The 12,576-nt window shown below is 44.8% G+C and overlaps 1 pseudogene; it reads left to right on the top strand.

Moving 5' to 3' along the window:
- The first annotated feature begins 1,821 nt into the window (after positions 1-1,821).
- LOC109376304 (nuclear factor erythroid 2-related factor 3-like) lies at positions 1,822-8,997 on the top strand (annotated as a pseudogene).
- Positions 8,998-12,576: the final 3,579 nt, after the last annotated feature.

The raw sequence follows: 12,576 nt of genomic DNA, 5'->3' as shown, positions 1-12,576 counted from the left end.
AGGCATGGCAGACTGACTTGTTCACATGCTCAGAATAAGACAGGATCTTGGTTTTCCCTCTGTCAAATGTGAGGTCCTGGCTGGCTGGTATCTCAGGGTTTGTCCTGCCGTGTCTCCAGCAGCAGTACCTGGAACTGAAATGGAGCCTGTGGCCACTCCCTCTGAGGAGGCTCCGGCTCCTGGCAACCCCATGAAGCTGGGCATTGGCAGGTTTCCAAGGATGGATCAGGCCTTTGTATTTGGCAAGGCCAGGGGGCCAATTAACAGTAGGTTAATCACAGCTTAAGATGCCCGATCTATTTATTTACTGAGTAATTTGATGAGGCCAATTAGTAGCTTTTGAATGGATTTTGAATCCCTGTGAGTCACCCACGATGTGAAGGTGCAATTATTTGACAATGTGCAATGAACAAGGCAACAGGTGATAAATGGCAGTGAACGTACAAGGACAAGATAGTCCCGTCCACAGCCCCCTTGGTTCCATACACAGAGACAGCATTTTGAGAAAGTCACAACTGGGGATAGAGGGGACGCCGAGAGAGAAAAACACTTTGTAAACCTCATTGTGACTGATGCAGCTTTAAAAAGCTCAAACTTTCGTCATCTTTGTGGCATTATTAGAAATAGAGCATGCAGACCTACACTATCAGGTGTAGCCTTTTGTGTTGGAAGCAATCAGACTCCTCCAGTCACCGTTTCTCAGAGATCCAGGAGCCAATCTGGGGCCAGCACTGTGGGTATTTGGGGGGAGTCCGAAAGGCAGGTGTTGACGTTGTTGGAGGGAAGTATCTGTCAACCTGAGCTCTTCAGTGGAAGAAAGCATTCATACGATCTATCAGGCAGACACCCTGCATGCCAAAGATGTGTACATCCTAAACTCTCAAGGCCCTTCCACCACGAGAGTGCTGGAGTCCATGTTTTTGAAAGTGCCCTTCTCTGCAAATGGCCTGGACTGTGGCCCAGTGGGGAAAGAATGAGATCTTGCCTCCCAGAGCCCGCCTCATTTTATTGGTAAAATGGCTGTGATAATAACCCCTATCTCAGTGATTGCTGCCAAGGCAGCCCACTCTTAGGGAGAACCAAGAACCCACTCGGGAAGTCAAAACATGGGGACATCTGAGAGGCCCTCAGGCCTGGAGCTCAGAATGCCCAGGGCTTATATTTTCCACTCTTCCTCAGGTCTCCACTCGAAGCAGGCTGTTCTGCTGATGGCACGAAGTCTGGTGGGCTTGCCTGCCCCGCAGTCTGAGAGCACTGCATGTGTGAGACAGCAGTTGCCAAGTCAGGCTCCAGGGGCAGAGTAGCTTAGGAGGCTTCCCATAAAAAAGGCCACTAATCAGGGGAGCCACCACAGGTCCACTCCATTGGGGAGAGCCAGCTTGCGTTTTGCCAACAACCACACATCTGTGCCTTAGTACATCATGCCATAACAGCTCCTAATCTGTGCCTAAAGCCAGATGATTATTACACATCTGCTGTAGGCTGAGTCCCAGGTAGGGTTCTATGCTGCCTAAGACATCTATCCTTTCCAGCAATTTGCTGCCACGTATTAATAAAAGAGTAGTTTCAGGATTTCCAAAATGAGCCAGCTTAGTCTGACAAATTCGTGATGGAGGAACGCTAGATTTGCAGTACACAATACACTATCAAGTGCCTGTGAATCCCCTGGGGATCTTGTTAAAATGCAAATTCTGACTCAGAGGGTCTGAGGCAGGCTTGAATTGCTGCATTTCCAACAAGCTCCCAAGTCATCCTGCTGCCAATGTTCCCAGGCCAAAGCTGGAATAGTTGAGATCAAGCAAGGTCCAAGCCAAACCCGAGATGGGCCAGGCCAGAGAAGCTGCCCGCTGTCTGGTGGGAAATGCCCAGGTGGGAGTTCCATCCTTGGGCACCAGGTAAATAATGGTCATGGTAATGATCACAGTACTCGGCTCAGAGTGGGGATTACAGGGACCTGATCTATAATACCTCTCTCCCCCTATGGAGTTCTGGACTGGAGAGGCAAGTATATGAGCCAGTGGGGTAGAGATGGAAGTAACAGCTGCACTGCTGGTAAAGCCTGGATGAGAGGCCTTGCCTTAGATGACCAATCACCGTGGGCTTGCCAGTCCCTCCTCCAATTCTGCAGGTGAACCCACCCAGGCATTAACACAGCTGGTCAATCCCCTGCTTTCTCCTGAGGGCAGAGAGCAGATCATACAAACTTCACCGCATCCCGTAAGAGGGTAGGCCTCTAAAACAGGAGAAGGAGGCTGCTTGGGAGGAAGGAATGTACTCACCTCCTTCTCTTAAACCTTCCAACCTTGGGGAGGAGAGAGAGAAAAGCTGAGGAAAGTGGCCCTGAGTGTCACCTCTGAAGTTTCCCAACAAGTTACCGTGAAGCCAAGGATATGGGGGTTCCTGCTCATCCCAATCAAGCTTGAATGCATTCGGTGTGCCAGACACCATGTGGAGTCTTGACAAGTAGCAGTTTTCTTCTTGCCCCCCACCCCCGGATCTCCCCTTAGCCCTCTGCAGTTTATTCATTTCACAGTGGCCAGAGTGGACTTTGTAATCATAATCAGATGTCATGCTGGGTTCAAAACCATCCAGTGGCTTCCAACCACACGGGGAATGAAGTTTGAATCCCTCAGAGAGGAACTCCATACCTGACAAAACTACTTTTTAAAAATGAATAAGTAACTGTCACATTCTGAGATTAATAAAAGAAACACTTGACAGAATTTGTCCCTAGTAGATCCACCCTATAAGAAATGCTAAAAGGAGTCCTTCCGGTTGAAATAAAAGCAAACGAAATGATTACTCCAAGCCATATGAAGAAATAAAAAACTCTACAAAAGGTAACTACATAGCTGTGTATATAAAGCATAGGTTTTTGTATATTTGATTTGTGACTCCTCTTTTTCCCCCATATAATTTAAAAGAAAAATACATAAAACATTTTAAATAAATCTATATTAATGGACATACAATGTATAAAGATATAATTAATTTGTAATAATAACAGTATAAGGGGGGCATGGACCTGTATAGGAGCAGAGTTCTATATGCTATTGAAGCTAAATCGCTATCAATTCAAACTAGATTGTTATAAATGTAGAATATTAATTGTAACCACTAAGAAGATGATTTGAAAAAACGGAGGGTGCCAAAAAAACGTATACACATTTTAGAAAGGAAAACTGTATTAAAATTGTAATACTCAATATATACCAATAACAAAAGATGAATACAAGTCACGTTTGACTTCTGCAATTACAAGAGGTGTTCAGAGTGGTTACCATCAGCATCCAGACACTTCTGATTACGGCGAACTACTGCTTGAGCAACGCTGACCAAAGGGTCCACTTGTATACATTTTTTTGGCACCCCTGGTATATACAGAAAAGGAAATGAATAGGGAATCGAAATTGTACACTAGAAAAAGATCAACACATTGGAGTTTTTTGGAGGAATTGAAAGAATAGTAATGAAGGAATTAATGAACAAAAAAAAGATATAGGATATTTGTCTTTCTCTGTTTGACTTATTTCATTTAGCATAATACCCTCTAGGTCCATCCATGTTGTTTCAAATGGTAAGATTTTATTATTTGCTATGGCCAAGTAACACTCTAATTATATATAGATATAGATATAGATATAAAATCTTGTATTCCCCCGTGTATAAGACGCTCCCATGTATAAGATGCACCTTAATTTTGGGGCCCGAAATCTGAAAAAAAATGTATTACATAAAGTTACTGAACTCAAGTTTTATTCATCGTAAAATTCATACAACTCCTCATCACTGTCAAAACCCCCAACCATGAGCTTGTCCTCATCTGTGTCTGATGATGAATCACTGTCTTTATAGATTGCCTCGTCCTCAGTTCTATCTCTGGGATTTGAAATCTACAACCACTGTATAAGACACACCCAGTTTTTAGACCCCAAATTTTTCGAAAAAGGGTGCGTCTTATACATGGGGAAATACAGTGTGTGTGTGTGTGTGTGTGTGTATCACTTCTTTTTTTTTTAAAGATTTTTATTGGGGAATTGGGGGGATGGGAACAGTGCTGGGGAATTGGGGGAAGGGGAACAGACAAGTTGCTGTCGTTTTGTTCTTCAGTCTAGTTGTGGAGGACGTTGCTTCACTGGCCCAAGTTGGCACCATCATTGCGCTCTTCCTGGGCGAGGCACATCAGTCGCCAGCTTCTGGACGGCCGCTCACTGAGGCTGCTGCCCGCTCACGCTGGCTGCTGGCTACACACAGTAGCCCATGGCAACCCACTGCCACAGGGGCTGCAGCCTACGCCGTCATCGCCGGCGACTCACAGCAGCCCAGCTCCAGGTTGAGCTGTTGTTCAGCATCTTAGCTGTAGAGGGCAGTGTCACTGGCCCTCATATGTGGGATCCGAACCTGGGCCCTCTGGTGTCTCAAGACAGTTCTTAACCATTGCGCCACTCGGCCGGCCCGTGTATCAATTCTTCTTTAGCCAATTGTCTATTGATGGACACTTAGGTTACTTCCATATCTTGGCTATTGTATATGAAATGTTCTTCTTTTTCTCTTGTTATAGCTTTGTTTTAAAGGCTATTTGGTCATATATAAGTATTGCTACTCCAGCCTTTTTGTTTCATTTTCAATCTCAAGAAATAATTTTCTATCCCTTTGTTTTCAGTATGTGTGTCTTTCAATCTGAAGTGGGTCTCTTGTAGACAGCATATGTAAGGGTCTTGTTTTGTTATCCATCTACAGTGGGTGAACTGTTGTATGGGGGCTGACCCCATGGAGTGGGATTCACTGTAGTAGCAGGGCTTTGGTGCCTACTGAATCCACTCTTTGGGTGTGTTGTTTGTGGAGCTAACTGGGTGGTTCTCCAGTGTAGTCTGAAGCTGGCCACCAGGTGTGTTGGTTCTGGGGCCTCTTGGGACAGGCTCTGGTGCAGGCCCAGACAGCTGTTGCCTGTGTCCAGCCTCGGGCCCAATGTTAGGAGTTACAAAGTGATCTGTAGTTGGTAGCTTCCTGTGCTGGACTTGGAGGTGCCTGGGAGTGTTTATCTTGTGAACTGAGGCCAACTGCCAATAGTGCTGGGGGCCACTTAGCAAGAGGCCCAGGGCATGCTGAGGCCAGGTGTTGCTTGTTTGGGGTTTGTGGACCTGTCAGAGATTTTAGGGAAATCCACAGCGCAGGAAGAGGCCAGCAGCTTGTGAATAAAAGCTGCTGAAAGAGGTTCAGGCCTGTGCACCAGTTACGTGGGGAAGGTTCTCAGAGAATCACCAGGTTGGAGCAAGTTTAACAGAGACTCAGATTTGGCACCTACCTGAGTCTGTGGACTGGGTTTGGGAAGGGTTCAGCAAAGGAAAACTTACACCTGCTTGTCGGCTGTGTGGGGGAAGGGCTCAACCAAGGAACAATGGTGCCTGTCAGCACTTTAGCCCTCCAGCCCTTGTCCTGAACCCAGATAATTCAGTTCCTCCTCGTATGTCCCTGGTGCTTTTCAAGCTGTTGCCCCAGTGCTGGAGCTCAGAGCAAGTGAGCCCATCAGCGACTAAGTCAGTAAACGAACCTTTGAAGAGGAAGGTCTGGGACTTCAGCAGCCCTCCATCTCACTCAGATGGATTTCCTGCTGATTTTCACAGACATGTTATTGGGACTCCTCTTCCCAGCACTGGTGGTCTAGTCTGGGGAGCCTGGTGTAGGGTTTGGAACCCTTGCTCCTCAGGGGAGATCTTCACACCTGAGCTATCCCTCCTGAATCTTAACTGCCACACGTGGATATGGGACCAGCCAGTCTCACATGTCTGCCACTCTTATCAGTCTCAACATGGCTTCTTATTTATATCCTTAGTTATAGGGTTCTGTTCAGCTAGTCTCCAGGCGGTTCTTAAGGGTTGTTGTTCTATAACTTAGTTGTAATTTTGATATGGTTGTGGGAGCAGGCAAGCACAGGCTTTACCTAATCCACCGTCTTGACCAGAAGTCAGTTGGTTGCTTTCTTATTATTGAATTTTGGGGCTTATTTTTTATATTCTGGATTCAAGTCCTTTGTCAAATATGTAATGTGCAAATAGTTTTTCCAAATCTGTGGCTTGTCTTTTCATTCTCTTAATAGTGTCCTTTGAAGAGCAGAAATTCTAAATTTTGATGAATTCCAATTCATTAAATTTTCACATATGGTTCTTGCTTTTTGTATCCTAAGAAATATTTGTCTAACCTAAGGTTTCAAAGATTTTCACCTATATTTCTGATATAAGTATTACAGTCTATGATACAAAGCAAGTTAATTTTATATATGGTGTGAGATAATAATCAAGTTTTCTTTTTTAAATATCCAACTCTTTCAGTGTCTTTAGCTGAAAACGTTATCTTTTCATTGTTGAATTTCCTTTACATCTTTGTCAATAATTTCTTGACCTGGTTTTTTTGTGACCCTGGTGTGATACAATTATAGTAACTTCTGGATATGTATGCATATAACTTGCCTACTTTTATGTATGTGTGTAACACTTTTTTTCAAAATAGTTTAAAATGAGAATACGAAATGATAGTGAAGAAAATAAGGCTGGGGCCTGGCTCCAGCGCAGAGCTGCGAGCCGGCCCGAAAGGCAGGCTCCACACGCAGATTGCTTCTCCTTCATCCCTCCTGAGCTCCAGGCACCTTGTGGGCCTGCAAAGGGGTGCCTTTGTGCCCTGATCCGGGAACCCTTCACAAACCCACAACAGCCGCTGGACACCTGGGTCCATTATTTAGCTTCTCTGTCTCTTTTCTGGCAGGTGGCAGCTGCAGCACAAGGGACCCTCATGTGCCACAGCCACTGCTGGAGCACTGGGACCTATGATGCCAGCGGGGCCGGCCATCACTGTGCAGCTGGAGATGAAGTGCCTGAAGCCATGGTGGTCCGATGTTGGTGGCCTCCTGCACCTCACCATCCTGCTGAGCTTGGCAGGGCTCCACCTGGAACTTGGCCCTTGGGGAGGAGGAGAAGGCACCGGTGGAACCCATGGCTCAAGTGCCAGACACCAGCGGGTGCAGGAGCAAGGAGAAGAAGGTACTAAGAGCCAGGGGTCGCAGTTCCCAGCATGAGGAAAACGAGCAAATGGTGTCCCAGAAGGAAAACACAGTGCAGCAAAGAATGAAGATGAAAATAAAATAGCAGATAAACCTGAGTGGGAGGCAGAACAGACCACTGACTCTAGAAATGAGAGACATCTAACTGGGACCAACACATCTTTCCTTCTGGAAGACTTATTTCAGTTGCTTTCATCACAGCCTGAAAATTCACTAGAGGTCATCTCACTGGGAGATAGTTCTCCTCTTCCAGGAATTATCAGTGATGACACGAATTCTTGAGCGCATTATAACATAAATTTTAGCCAGCTTATAAGTCACAGTGTGAGTCTCCACGAGTCTATGTTGCTGTATCCTAACAATACATTTAGAAGAGATCCAGTAGCAAGGACTTCACAGCCACAAGAATCATTTCTGTAGTTCAATTCTCATACCACCAGTCCTGAACAGACCCTTCCTGGAACTAATTTGACAGGATTTCTTCCACTTGACCATCAGATGAGGAATCTAACAAGCCAAGACCTTCTATATGACCTTGATATAAACATATTAGATGAGACAAACTTAATGTTTTTGGCTACAGAAGAAGGTTTTTATCCAATGGAAGTTTCTCACCTTTTTAAAGAGCTAGATTCTGATTCTGGGCTTTCCTTAAATTCAAGCCACAATAGCGCCTCTGTCAGCAAGTCTAATTCCTCTCTTTGTGAAGAAGAAGGTACTATAGGTTGTAGTAATGATCTTGATTTTTTTCCCCACTGTACCTTAGAAGGCACTGTAGGAGGCTACTACCCAGAGCCCAGTAAGCTTTATCACGTGGAGCATGGGAGTAATTCTGGTTTTCATGGGGACCTTGCATTTCAAAACATATTCCATAGCCACAGTTACCACTTACAGTCAAGTACACTAGAATCCACTTCTGAATCTTTTTAATGGCCTAGGAAGCCCATGGGAAAATAAGGAGCATGTACCTCAGTGACACATACAGAAACTTAAGCTGCGATGAATGCCATGCTAAAGCTCTGCACATCCCTTTTTCTGTAGATGAAGACCGCATGCCTCTTGATTCTTTTAACAGCATGCTCAGCAGGTACTACCTGGCAGATTTACAAGTGTCACTCATTTGTGATGTTAGAAGAAGAGGGAGAAATAAAGTTGCTGCTTAGAATTGTCATAAGTACAAACTGGACATAATTTGGGATCTAGAAGATGATATATGTAACTTGCAAACAAAGAAGGAAACTTTTTTTTTAAGATTTTTATTGGGGAATTGGGGGGATGGGAACAGTGCTGGGGAATTGGGGGAAGGGGAACAGACAAGTTGCTGTCGTTTTTTTTGGTTTGTTTTTCAATCTAGTTGTGGAGGATGTTGCTTCACTGGCCCAAGTTGGCATCATCATTGCGCTCTTCCCGGGTGAGGCAGATCGGTCACCGGCTTCTGGACGGCTGCTCACTGCAGCTGCTGGCCACTCACGCTGGCTGCTGGCTACACACAGTAGCCCATGGCAACCCACTGCCACAGGGGCTGCAGCCTACGCCGTTGCCGGTGACTCACGGCAGCCCAGCTCCAGGCTGAGCTGTTGTTCAGCATCTCAGCTGTGGAGGGCAGTGTCACTGGCCCTCATATGTGGGATCCGAACTAGGGCCCTCTGGCATCCCAAGCCAGTTCTTAACCATCGCGCCACTCGGCCAGCCCAGGAAACTCTTAAGAGAGAGTGAGCCTAGTGTAGCAAAGCTATTAACATAATGAAACAGAAACTGCATGACCTTTATCATGATATTTTAGTAGGTTAAGAGATGAGGAAGGTAGGCCAGTCAATCCGAACCAATATGCTCTTTGATGCAGCCATGATGGAAGTGTCTTGTTTGTACCCAAGGAACTGGTGACCTCAGGCCGCAAAAAGGAAAACAAAAAGGGAAAGAGAAAAAGTGAAATAAGAAATTGAAGATGGATCCCATTAATATGTATAAAGTAGTGATGTTCAGAAGATGGTATATAGATCACAAACCACTGCAACTGCTTCAACGTTTAGCTGAATTGTTAATGTAGATATCTTGAAGTGCTGCTACTTGAATCACTCGGTTAAGGCTACATTTTGAAGCTTACATGGGCAGAAATTTAGGACTTCAAGATCAGACTGTGGGAAATCTGGGGAAAGCCACAACTTTTCATGAAGTCCTGCATTATATGCATAATTCATAAATATGTACAAACAATAGGGTACCCTGAAACTTTATATGACTATATGACTATCCAGTCACTTTAGTAGCCATGTCTTTAGTAAGATGATTACTTTCAAGAGAGCAAACAATGGATGTAATTATTTTAAAATGTGTTTCAGTTTGTATGACTTGAGATGCAAAGTACCCTTAACATTGTCATTTAGTTCATTAGCACTGAAATATAGTGAGCTTTGCAAAAGCTATTTTAATTTAATTTTTATGAATACTTAAATTATAGCTTTTTCTGGGGAAATACATTTTATATTTGAAATTATAAAAAAATTAACTTTTCAGAAATTGTGAGCAAATTTACCTTGAATATTTTTTCTCCAAAACATCTATATTCAGGAATACAGATGACTATCTAGCAGATAGGGTGGCATAACGCTAGACTCAAGTCAAATTGAAGTCAATATATTGGGTTGTCAGAAAAGTCATGACGCACTTTTGCATAGAAAACATAGAAAAAATGTCATGACTTTTCCAACAACCCAATAGTATGTTAAATTGATAAAGGAAGCCCCCTCCATGGACTTAACAGAATGCTATAGGCAATAAATAAAGCTATAAATAGCCAAGCTCTAAACCAAGGTGTCAAAAACAAAACATGAAGCTTTAAAATATTAGAGTGCATTAGGTTTTAATGGCTGAGGACAAAGACCTCCACAGTCACAGAAGGTTTTAGAGATAGAACAGAGCTACCTTAGTATATAGGAAAACAGTACTCCCTGGCAAGTAAAGCCAGCCTGTAGGGATGGTCTCACATCCATAACATTGATGTCTTACCAAAAAATTCGTGTACCTTAATGTGAAAACATTACAAGCCATACAAGAACACAAACCAACAATCAGGAAAGAGTCAATTGATACGCATAGACTCTATAACCAAAGAACTGGAAATACTGAAACCATATGAAACAGGACAACAAGAAACAAGCGGATTTGGAGCTGGTCAAGATGGCAGAGTAGGTAAATGTTATGCTTACCTGCTTTCACGTCCACATCAAAATTACAACTAAACTATTGTACAAAACACCTGAAGAATCACCTGAAGTCTTGCTGAACCGAAGCCCTACAACTAAGGACATACAGGAGAAGCCACCTCCAGACTGATAGGAGGGGCAGAGACGTGGAACGGGCTGGTCCCACACCCGCGTGTCACCATTAAAAATCAGGAGGGAGGGCCGGCCGAGTGGCGCGTTGGTTAAGAACTGGCTTGGGATGCCAGAGGGCCCCGGTTCGGATCCCACATATGAGGGCCAGTAACACTGCCCTGTACAGCTAAGATGCTGAACAACAGCTCAACCTGGAGCTGGGCTGCCCTGAGTCACTGGCGACAACGTAGGCTGCAGCCCCTGTGGCAGTGGGTTGCCATGGGCTACCGTATGTAGCCAGCAGCCAGTGTGAGTGGCCAGCAGCCGCAGTGAGCGGCCGTCCAGAAGCTGGCGACTGACGTGCCTCGCCCAGGAAGAGTGCAATGATGGTGCCAACTTGGGCCAGTGACGCAGCGTCCTCCACAACTAGACTGAAGAACAAAACGACAGCAACTTGTCTGTTCCTCTTCCCCCAATTCCCCAGCGCTGTTCCCATCCCCCCAATTCCCCAATAAAAATCTTTTTAAAAAATCAGGAGGGATATCTCGGCTGCGGAGATACCCCTCCTTGAATGAGCAAAGGTCCCAGCACCACACCAGGTTCCCCAGCCCAGGGTTCCAGTGTCTGGGAGAGAAGTTCCCATAATTTCTGGCTGTGAGAACCAGCGGAGATTGTGGCTGAGTGATATGGAGAACAGCTGGAATCTCAGGTGCTCCTCTTTAAGGGACCAAGCACAGACTTACCAACAGAATCACTGGCTCTGAAATCCAGTGCTAGGGCAGCAGCTGGAGAGGCAACAGAAACATACAGGGGGGGCTTTAGGACAAGGGCTGGAGGGGCAGCTTTCTCCCACACAGAGGAGCTGGTGGAAACCATTGTTTCCTTGCTGAGCCCTTTCCCATCCTGGAGTGCAGACGCAGGTGGCCACCATATCTGAGTCTCCATCAAGTTGGTTAATGCCGTTTATTTGCCACACCCTGTTGATTCTGAGACCCCGCCCCACAGAACTTTTGGGCACACCCAAGCTGCTTCCAGTGGCTTTTTTGTACAAACTGCCTGTCTTGGCTCATGCTACAGACTTTTCTGGGGTCTCTTAAAGTTTTGCGGAACCCAGACCAACAGCATCTGGCTTGAGCATGTCCTATACCTCTGGCTGAGCAGCCCTAAGCCCGGCACTAGCGGCAGCCGGCCTTGGTTCACAGCTTGGCCTCTCGAGTCACTTCCAAGCAAGGTGCGGGCAGTGACCATCACTGGATTGCTTTGTGGCTTCTGCTGGGTGGGGCATGGGCTGTGGGTGAACTTGACCTGCAGTGGGTCCCCTCCCAGGTGGCCCTGGGGATGGCCAACTTCGAAACAGGCTGGAGCACCACCCAGCCGCCTCCAAGGACAACACACCCAAAGGGCAGACTGGGCAGCACCAGAGCCCTGCTGAGGCAGCTCCTATTCTGTAGGATCAGCCCCTGCACAACAACTCCTCCACTGTGGTCATGGCCAGTCCTCACAACCAATGAGCCTGACAGTCCATCCCTCTCATTGATGTGTAAACAGGAACCTCAGTGTGTATGCACTTAAAAGCAGTTTCAAAATACATGAAACAAAAACTGAAAAAGCTGAAAGGTCAAATAGTCAAATCAACAATTATGTGGAGACTGTGACACTCCTCCCTGAGTAAATGATAGAAAAGGTAGACAGAAAACGTGCAAAAATATTGAAGGACCCAAACAGCAAACAGCACTTATTAACTAAATTACTCTAATTGGCATTTGCAGAACACTACACAACAACAGAAGAATATATACTGTTTTCAAGTACACACGTAATATTCACCAAAATAAGCCATAAAACAACCCTTAACAAGTGTAAAATAATTTAAACCATACAAAGTATATTCTCTACTTATAATGGAATTAAAGAATGCATCAAGAGATATCTGCAAATTCACCAAATATTTGGAGATTAAACAGCATATTTTGACTAACTCATATTTCAAAAGAAATTCTTCAGGGAAATTAGAAAATATATTGAAATCAATGAAAATAAAAATACAGCATTAAAATTTGTGGAATTTAGCTAAAGCAGTGCTTAGAGAGAAATTTATGTCATTAAATGCTTATATTAGAAAGCAAGACAGAACTCAAATCAATAATCTAAGCTTCCACTTTAAGAAACTATAGAAAGAAAAGTAAATTAAACCCTTGGCAACAACAG

Source organism: Hipposideros armiger, unplaced genomic scaffold, assembly GCF_001890085.2.
Source record: "Hipposideros armiger isolate ML-2016 unplaced genomic scaffold, ASM189008v1 scaffold_1096, whole genome shotgun sequence".
NCBI lineage: Eukaryota > Metazoa > Chordata > Mammalia > Chiroptera > Hipposideridae > Hipposideros > Hipposideros armiger.
The sequence above is the reverse complement of the archived record's forward strand: the minus strand, read 5'-3'. Positions and strand labels throughout refer to the sequence as shown.